This window comes from Mastomys coucha, unplaced genomic scaffold (genome assembly GCF_008632895.1).
Source record: "Mastomys coucha isolate ucsf_1 unplaced genomic scaffold, UCSF_Mcou_1 pScaffold7, whole genome shotgun sequence".
Lineage (NCBI taxonomy): Eukaryota > Metazoa > Chordata > Mammalia > Rodentia > Muridae > Mastomys > Mastomys coucha.
In genome coordinates, this window is record NW_022196913.1 from 11,526,441 (window position 1) to 11,535,936 (window position 9,496).

The window sequence follows — 9,496 nt, forward strand, 5'->3', positions numbered from 1 at the left end:
AAAAAAAAAAAAAAAAGAAAATCACAACTGGTCAAAGTGTAGAAAATAAATGTCTAGAGTGCTCAGCTATAAATGGGTCATCTACATTACCTCCTCTCCTCTCAAATCTCAGTTACCATCAAGCAAGAGAGTGGGTGGTAAAAAGAAATCAAGGAGGACCAGAGTGAAGCAGCATCTTCTGGATATGACAGGCCCACTTTACTTATAAGCACACAGTATGTGTGGTTACCTCCATAAGACCTTCACAGGACCAAACCCAATCAATAGTTCAGTATGGCAGATCTCACAAGTTGCTGTTCATAGCTGGAGAGCTATTGAAAGTTGCTGGTGCTGATAGGAGAGGAAACTGATGAGATGCCTGTGAGTCAGTCAGGGAGCTCCAGAGATGCATCTTACATGAGTAGCTCTCCTCATCCAGTGACAGATGAGATTGCTTTTGGCCTACACACTAGTAAGTAGCCTCTGTTTCCTCCTTTGTTCACTAAGCTAGACTTGGATGGGATCATTTCTTTGGTCTGTCATTGATGCCCTTTCAGACGTGAGTAGACATATGTGTGTCCTCTGATAAAAGCTCATTTGTGTTTCAGACAAATGCCTTTCAGTGTATCTTCAAGTGACAGAAAAGAGAGCTAGAGACACTCTGAGGACTCATTTCTTGAGGTACTAATCCAATTCATGGGACTTCCAATCTCAAGACATAATTATCTTCCAAAGCCTTCTCCCCTGAATATCACTCCATTAACTGATTGTATTTCAATACATGGAAGGGGGACAGGGCACAATCATCTGTTTTGTGACAACATGTTTGCTAAAGGATATGCTCTTAAATGCAATACTAAAAAGGAAGGCAGAAGGCTGAGTTTTCAGGATGCCAGAGAGCCACAGTGCTCAGTGTTCCCAAAAAGAAGCATTGAGCATCAATACGCTACATTCATGGGTGGGGAAAGGCACGTTAGCATGTTAGTCCCTAGATATATTGGTTCAGTGGGGATGCAAGAGATTGACAGTTCTGAGTTCTGAAACAAATTACAATTTTTATGGCCCAAGAATTCTCGCTAAAATCATATTATGAATGTAGTGCCACCTACTCATTTAACTAAACATAAATAGAGTCAGATGCAGATATTTGCACCCAACCAATGGACAGAAGCAGATGGCCCCTGTTGATGAATTAGGGAAGGCTGAAAGAAACTGAGGAGAAGGGTGATCCTGTAGGGAGACTAGCAGTTTCAATTAATCTGGACCCCCAAGATCTCTCAAACACTGTACCACCAAACAGATAGCATACACCAGCTGATATCAGGCCCCCAACATGCATTCAGTAGAGAACTTCCAGGTCTGTGTTCATTCAGAGATGATGCACTTAACCCTAACTGTCAAGAGACTGGAGGCCCCAGGGAGTTTAGAGGTCAGGTAGAGTGGAGGGTGGGGGCATCCAGGTGGATACAGGGAGAGGAGTGGGAGGAGGTGTGGGATGTGGAGCAATCGGAGGGTAAATGTGCGGGGTGGGGAATGGAATATGGAGTATAAAAAATAAATTAATTAAAAAAAATTGCCCTTCTCCTCAGTTAGATGAAAAAAATAGAAGGACGATCAGGTATGGCAATGCATGCTTGTGATCCCAGCACTCAGGAGCCTGAGGCATGAAGTTTCCAAGTTAGAGCCTGAGTTGTACAATGCAAAAATTTGCTTAAAACTTAGAGGATCCAACTGAAGCTTCTAGTCATCCTCAAGCATACTTCCTTGATGTTTGAAACAATCAGCTGATAGTTACATTAGTTACTTGGTCTGTTTATATAGCAAAAATACTGAACAAGAATGCAACTTAAAGGAGTACGGGCTTATTTGGGCTCATGTTTTTTTTGGAGTGCAGTCTACTGTGGCAGGTAGGTTGTGACTGAGGCAGGAGATTGAGGCACCTATTTATATTGTGTCTGCATCCAGTAAGTAGGGAGAGATGAATGCTGGTGCTCAGCCATGTTGCTTCTTATGTAATTCAAGACTCATGTTTACATTAGGATGAGTCTCCCCAGCCAAATTAACCTAATCAAGGTAATCCCTCATAAGCATTCCATTAACTTGTCTGGTATGTGAGTCTAGATCCTGTAGGGTTGACAGTTAACATGAACCATCACAATTGTTAGGTACTAACCACATGGAAAATATCCTATTAGTATCAAGGGATTCTCAAAATTGCATGATGCAAGTTGTTTCTGGCATGGACTTCTCCTTGGAGAAGAACAAAGTGCTAACCAAAACTATGCACTGAAGTGATTTATAAAAGCATAGGGAGATGAGAGAAATAATTATTTGTGGATATGAGAAGTCCTCTAGGGAAATACAACAACAGAATTCACAAGATAACTAAATAAACTATCTGTGGAAAGTTCTCTACTAATCATTTCCTTGGCTTACTTTTCAAGGTCACGAGGAAAGATGTAAATTTTTAAGGTGAGAGGAACATAATTGCTGAAATGATAGAAAATGTACAGCTAGTGTTTGGGTGAGGGAGGAAAAGTGGAGTGTAAAACAAAGGAAATGAAAGAGGCAAGAGTATCTAAACGTGGGGAGCAGGATCATGGGTGATTTATATAACAGGTGGAATTGGAAGATGTAGTTAGTGAGAGTACAATAGAGATTAACAGCCTGGAAGACAAAGGAACCTGAGCAAAACCCCATACAAGTTCTTGGACTTTGTGTTTCCCCAGAAGCCTCCCATTTTCTGCAAACTTCCCTCAGTATTCCTATTGTTGTAATTATTTTTGGTATAATATTGGGATGTACTTACACTCACTGATGATAGTAGGTACAATGTATCTCTGTCCCCACTCTGGTTTCTCACCTCGGTCTACTGGAAGAAGCCCCAAGACAGTTTCCAGAACTTGGACAGCTCCTCACCTTCCCTAGGGTCTCTTACTGCACAAGGAAGCCCTCCTTGTATTCCCTCAACAAGTATATAACCACTCACATAGATGTGATAGAAACAAGACACAAGCCCATATGTATGTATTCCAAATTTCCATTCTTAGAGATGGACAACTCTGAGATATGTTCACAGAGAGCAGAGATGAGAAGTTGCTATTGCCCAGACTATTGTACAGCTAGAAGTAAGATATTTTCCATGCCAGTTTTCACCTTCATGTTTGCTTCCTGAGATGAGCTTTTTCAATACATTCTTGCTAGCAATTTCTTGCCTTGAGACCCACAATAGGACCCCAAGGTCTACAGTGAAATCTAACCAATATTATTAAGATTTCACGGGAAATTGTCCTTCTGTAAACTCAATCTTTGTCACCCATGATTCACTTTAGTCTAGAGATGAAATCTTTGCTTAATGGATGTTAAATATTATTAATAATCATCATATAATTTCTACAATATTATATGTAAAAATTTGAGCATGTCTCTAGATAAACTAGAATTAAATTTCCTCCCTGCAGTTACATTGTATGTATTTTTAATTTTTAAAACAGAAAACAGTAAGTTTTCTCCTTGCAATCATATTATACATCTTTTCAATTTCTAAACTCTTTTATGGAGATGTAAAATTCTGCCTCTTGCAACCCAAAATTCTCCCTGAAGTATCTATCCATTGATGAGTATAATTTTCAACTAGAATTTCTTTTTGATCACTCAGCTACTTTCTGTTGTAATAGATTATAGGGTTTTAAGACCTTTCTGGTGATATTTTTCAAAAAGATAATTTCAGGGCTGGAAAGATGGCCTATTGGTTAAGAACATGAACTAATCTTGCAGAGGACCCAAATTTGCTTCTCAGCATCCACATAGGGCAGTGCACAATGGCCTTTAACTCCAGCTTCAGGAATCCAACATGCTTTTTAGTTCCCATATCTCTTTCTTTCTCCTTCTGTCTCTCTCATACACAAGGGGGAAAGTAAGGACCATAAGTATAAGTAAAATAAAATTTTCAAAAAATAAAATGGAAGGTAACTCCATATAAAGCACACTTTGATAAATTATTTTCAAAAACTTTTCAAATTTTTAAACTTTATAAATTCTAAAAAAAACAGAATATGATAATAAATCACATTTCATATTTATCTTTTAAATAAAACAGAAATCAATTAACAGAGAGTCTTAAGAAAAATGAACCAATAGATCAGAAAACACTTGACATGAAATCAGTTTATTAGATTCAAAGATAAGGGAGCAAATCCTGGACCACAGGAGGGCATCCCAGAGCTGCTCAGATAGTAGGGCAAGGGACAGAGAAAGAAGCACAGCCGTGGGAAAAATTGAATGAAACAGTATATGAACACTTGTGTTTGATTAGTTTGGGTTATTCCAGCAGACTCTGAGAAATAAGAATTCCTTCTTCCCTTTGTCTGGCCCTAGGGTGATTAGAGCAGAGCAATAGTAGCCCTGGTATTATTAGTGGAGTAAAGGAGGTGTTTGGGTTATGAGCTCTGGATTGGCTAATTTGCATGTGGAACGCACACTCGCAGATGATCTCGCTTCTAACTCTTGGCGGACACTCCCTCCAGGCTCAGCAAAGCTCCAGATTGAAAAAAAATCAGAACACATAAAATAAAATACTTAATTAAGATGTCTGTGCCTTACAATATTATAGTCATTTAAAAGGTCCCTCACAAATACCTCTACCTTTCATGTCTCCTAAGAACTCATTAAAAACAACGCAAAAGTGTATTCAGAATAAATCAAATCCCAATTGTCATAAAAAAAAACTACTAGGTGTAGATAGTGAATTAAAATGATTTAGTGACTGCCGGAAAATAAGATGAAAATGGATTTAAATTGATGAAGAAAATTAAGACTCCCCAAAACACCATGTTCAGAGTAAAGTACTGTGATACTAATGTGAACAGGGTAATAATTAAAGAAATTTCCCTGCACAACACCTGGACCAGTTCACATCTTTCCTAATCTCTCTAAGGGGTAGAGATGATGGTGTCTTACCAGAAGACAACAGCCTAAAAATAATCTTCCAAAGGTATACTAAATTAAGTTTCAAATAAATAAACATGTAAATAATTATATGTAGAATTCTAACTGTATGAGTAGAGAAAAGCACATAAAAATATTTTATGCATAGTTTTTAATTATGCTAAAATGTGTGTCACAGTGTATTTTCCTGTTTTCATGTTTTGGGTTTAAAATATAATTACATCATTTCCCTCCTATTTCCTCTCTCTAACACCCCTCATGCCCACCCCATGGGAATGTGTTTCCCCTCTCACATTCATGGCTTCTCTTTCTTCAGTGGTTGCTGTTCACTCGTGCTCACTTAGTTTACTGCTGCTTGTATGAATATGATTTCAGAGCTTACCAATTGGCACTGGATAATCAATTAGGGCCTCATCCCTGCAGAAGACTATTTCACCCCATCTCAGCATTCCTTGGCTTCCTAGAGCTCTTCTGTTTAGGTGTGTGACCCTAATTATTTTCCATTTTGATCATTTTAAGCACATGTCCAGTATTAATTAAGCATACTCACATTGTGTGAATAAACACCATTATCTTTCTGTAGAACACTCTCATCTTCCCGGCATGAAAATCTGCACCCATTAAGCACAAACTATGCAAAGTGGTTTTATTTATTCTTCCAACAACTATTCTAAGTACCTTGTAATCTTGGAATAATATAGTGCCTTATTTTAACATTTATTTATTTGTGTGTGTATATGTGGGATATCAAAGGATACACACGTGCCACAGCACATCTGTGGAGGTCAGAAAGCAACTTGTGGAAGTGGATTTTCACCTTTGATGATGAGTTCTCAAAGCCAAACTCAAGTCTTTAGGCTTCACAGCAAGTATCTTTCCTGCTGAGCAATCTCTCCATCCCTAGTGTTTTCAATTTATGACAAATTGAATTCACTGAGCATGATGTCCTCCAAGTTCACCCATGTAATGTTTCAAGATTTCCTTACTATATTGTGTTTATCCATCCACTGATGAACAATTGGGTTGTTTCTATTCTTGGTCATGGTAAACATGCTGCTGTAAATCTAGCTAACAGGAATCTTTTTGAGGTCTCACTTTAAGCCCTTTAGAAATTTTGCTGTATTGTATGATAATGTTATTTTTAAATGCATTTGATGCATCTTGAAATGTTTTGTTGTATTTTTATATCACAAAATTTCAAAAGCTGTGTCACTGTATTTTAGTAAAAAGTTTAATAACAAAGAATACTCATATATGTATATGCATATGCACATGCATATGCATCTCCATATCCATCTCTGTCTCTAACTATATCTATATCTACATACAGAAAGCTTCTGTATGGGTCTACATTTCAGTGTTGACTCAATAGAGAACTATCAGGTCTACCTTATCTACACCATTTCTTGCTACCTCTTAGCCGACCACATCAGTGGTGATGTATTCATTAATGTGATGGGTTGTGCTTGGATGTCATTGCCACCCATGCACATGCATCACAAGTGAACTAGTTTTTCCTCCAAAATCACAATGGCTCTCAGCATGTAGTAGAAAACACATTAAAATGGTGTTTAATGAATGATTGAATTTTTACAATGTTTTCATTCATTCATAGGCAGAAAAAATACAAATAGGAAGTAAAATTTATTAGTTTTCATTTCTAATTCTATGAAACTTTATTTTTAAACAAACTGAGTATTATAACTTTTCATTTCTCTTGCTTACTTATTTTTGGTAAAGCAGAAAAATGGTTGTTAATCTTGGAAGCACAGTCCTCCTACCTCAATCTCCCAAGTGCTAGAATTAAACGCTTGTGGCACCAAATGTATCTATACTATGCTTTTGAAACTTAAAAAAATAGGAAGTCCTGGGACTAGGGATCTCAGTTGGTAAAGTCCTTGCCTGGTATGCATAAGGTCCTACATTCAATCTTCAGGCCCATATAAAATGTCGTTTTAGCTCACACCTTCACATTCAGATGGTTGGAGGAGAATCAAAATGTTAAGGTTATCCTTGTCTAAAGTAACCCTGTCTCATCAACAAAACAAAGCAAAACAAAACAAAAGGATGAGTTCTGCAAATACATATAAATATATATAAATAAATAAATAGTAAATAAATAAAAATATAAAGTACCTTTAATCTTTAAGATGAATTTTTAGCACCCAGCTAGCCCATAAACCCCTTCCTCTTTATAATGTGGCCAAGGCACTGTTGAGTCCTGAAAACTTTCAGGATGAAACTTCCTTGGGGAAAAGCAGACTTGTCAGTGTTCCTGATACTGTCTGATCACTGGTCATTTGTCCTATGATATGCTCCCATATGATATCCCCTAACAAATCTCACTGATATCTCAGTGAGGCATCTGAGATATCATTGATTATGAAATCCCATACCAATAGCATGGTGATTGTTACTCTATATTCTGAACTTGGTGAGACTTAGAGTCACCATGGAGTCAGAAAAATTGGGAATGTTGGTGAAAGGGTTTCTAAACTGGGTTAACGCGCAACTGTCAATCCTAACTGCAGGTAGCACCATTTCATGAGCTAGAGCCTCAGACTAAATAAAAACGGGGGAGAAAGGTGAGGATTGAACCTTTGCAAGACTTTGAAGTGATTAGAAGTCAATGGTTGTGGAAAGGTTGGACTGCTGCAGATCAACAAAGTTATTACAATTTATCTTTAGCTATCTTTAATTCCCACCTATGTTTTCCACACCTGTTTTTGATATAATATCCCTGTGACTAATAAGTAAAACCTTTGAGATGTGTTAATTTAGCATACCACTAAGTTCCACCTTCTACCAACCTAAAGGCTAAGAGCATCATCAATAATATCTGAAGCCAATAGCAGAGATTTCTGTACTTTATTTAAACCTACCTATCGAATGGTTGTACTGTAAACAGCCTTAATTTGTAACTTTCTTTGTTCTGTTAATGTAAAGCTTTCATCAAACCATTATCATTTGGACAAGAAATTTGGGGTAACCTAAATCTGTGATCCTGGGTAATAGTCATTCTTATTTGGCTCCTGAATTATCTGTCTCTTGTCCCCTGTAGGTGATAGTTGTATATTTGTATCAATAGATTCTTAAATATAGATGCAAAACCATGATGGAAAATATCTTTGAATTCGAAACAGAAGTAAATTCTCCCTTTCTTATCTTATTTAAATCAGGTTATTTGTTGCAGTAATATGTAACTGATGTAGGCACTGTGGTGGTGAGTCTGATAGCCACATGTCATGTATGCAGTGGACACCACAAATCCTATGTAGAGAAAGTATGTATCTTTAACTTAGATTCTTTATGTTCTCTCAAGGAAACTGGTTTAGCTTTATTGTGCAAAACTAGATTGAATGGGTTGGGTCTATTGGGAAAACCTTTATAGAGAAAGAAAGATTGAAATGGTAAACAAAGAAAAAGGTTCTGAGAAAGGCCAGGAGCACATCCTGTTTGGGATCTGTGATTCCTTAAAAAAGAGCATGTATAAGGTGTTTCCAATGGGGACTGAGTGTCTGTTTTTGAAAATATGAGTTGCCAAAGGAAGCAATTAGAGGAGAGGGTCAGAGGAGGTGGTGTTACCACCCTCATGAGTCACTGGTTCGTGTGGAGCAGCTGCGAGCTGCAAAACAGGAAAGAACGGGGGAAAGTCATCAGGTAGCAAAGAGCAGACAAATTCATTCTGCGGGCCCTGGAAGTCAACAGAATAACTGGCCACTGGGACCTAATAATGTCCAACTTAGGTAAGAACATATTTGAAAACAAACAGACACAAAAACTTTGGCACGGTGAGAGTTTCAGGAGTGGACAAATGGTGTGGTAATTAGCAGAAGGAAGTCTACCATGCCTCTGCTGGCCTGAATTTGTTGGAAGAGTTACAGAAAAAGAGAGCCCAGAAATTCTCTGGTGATCAGAAAACTCCAGAGTATTTAGTTTCTGGGATGAAGAACTGGATGAAATCTTTGCCCTTCCCACAAGCCATCATCCTTTTCCTTCTGTATCCACCCTTCTAGAATGGCTAATACAATACCTGCCTACCAAGGGCCAGAGCTCTCTCTCTCTCAGATGCTGTTTTTATGACTTCACCAACAGTCTTAGCAGTGTGGTGCTCTGAGGGAGAGCATCCTTTCTTGGGAGCACACTATGCATTCATCTGGAAAAATAGAAGAGAAGCACACACTTAATATACCCCAATCACTCACAGAAACTGAGAGCAGAACTCAGCAGATGGTTTGTTCAGTAAAGTGCTTGGATTAAAAGCATAAAGGCTTGAGTTGGATCCCTAGAACGGATGTAAAAATTTCAGGTGTTGTGGTACATATTTGTAGTACAGTTATTGGGAAGATGGAAACAGAAAGATCCCTGGAGCTTGCAAGGCCATCCAGTCTAGCCTATTTTTGGATTCTCTGGTCTTAACAGGAGATGCTTAACATTGACTTCTGGCTTCCACATGCATACACATGCATGTACACAAACACATAACTACACACACATACAGACACACACACACACACACACACACACACACACACACACATGGATGCATGCATGCACGCACACGTAAAGT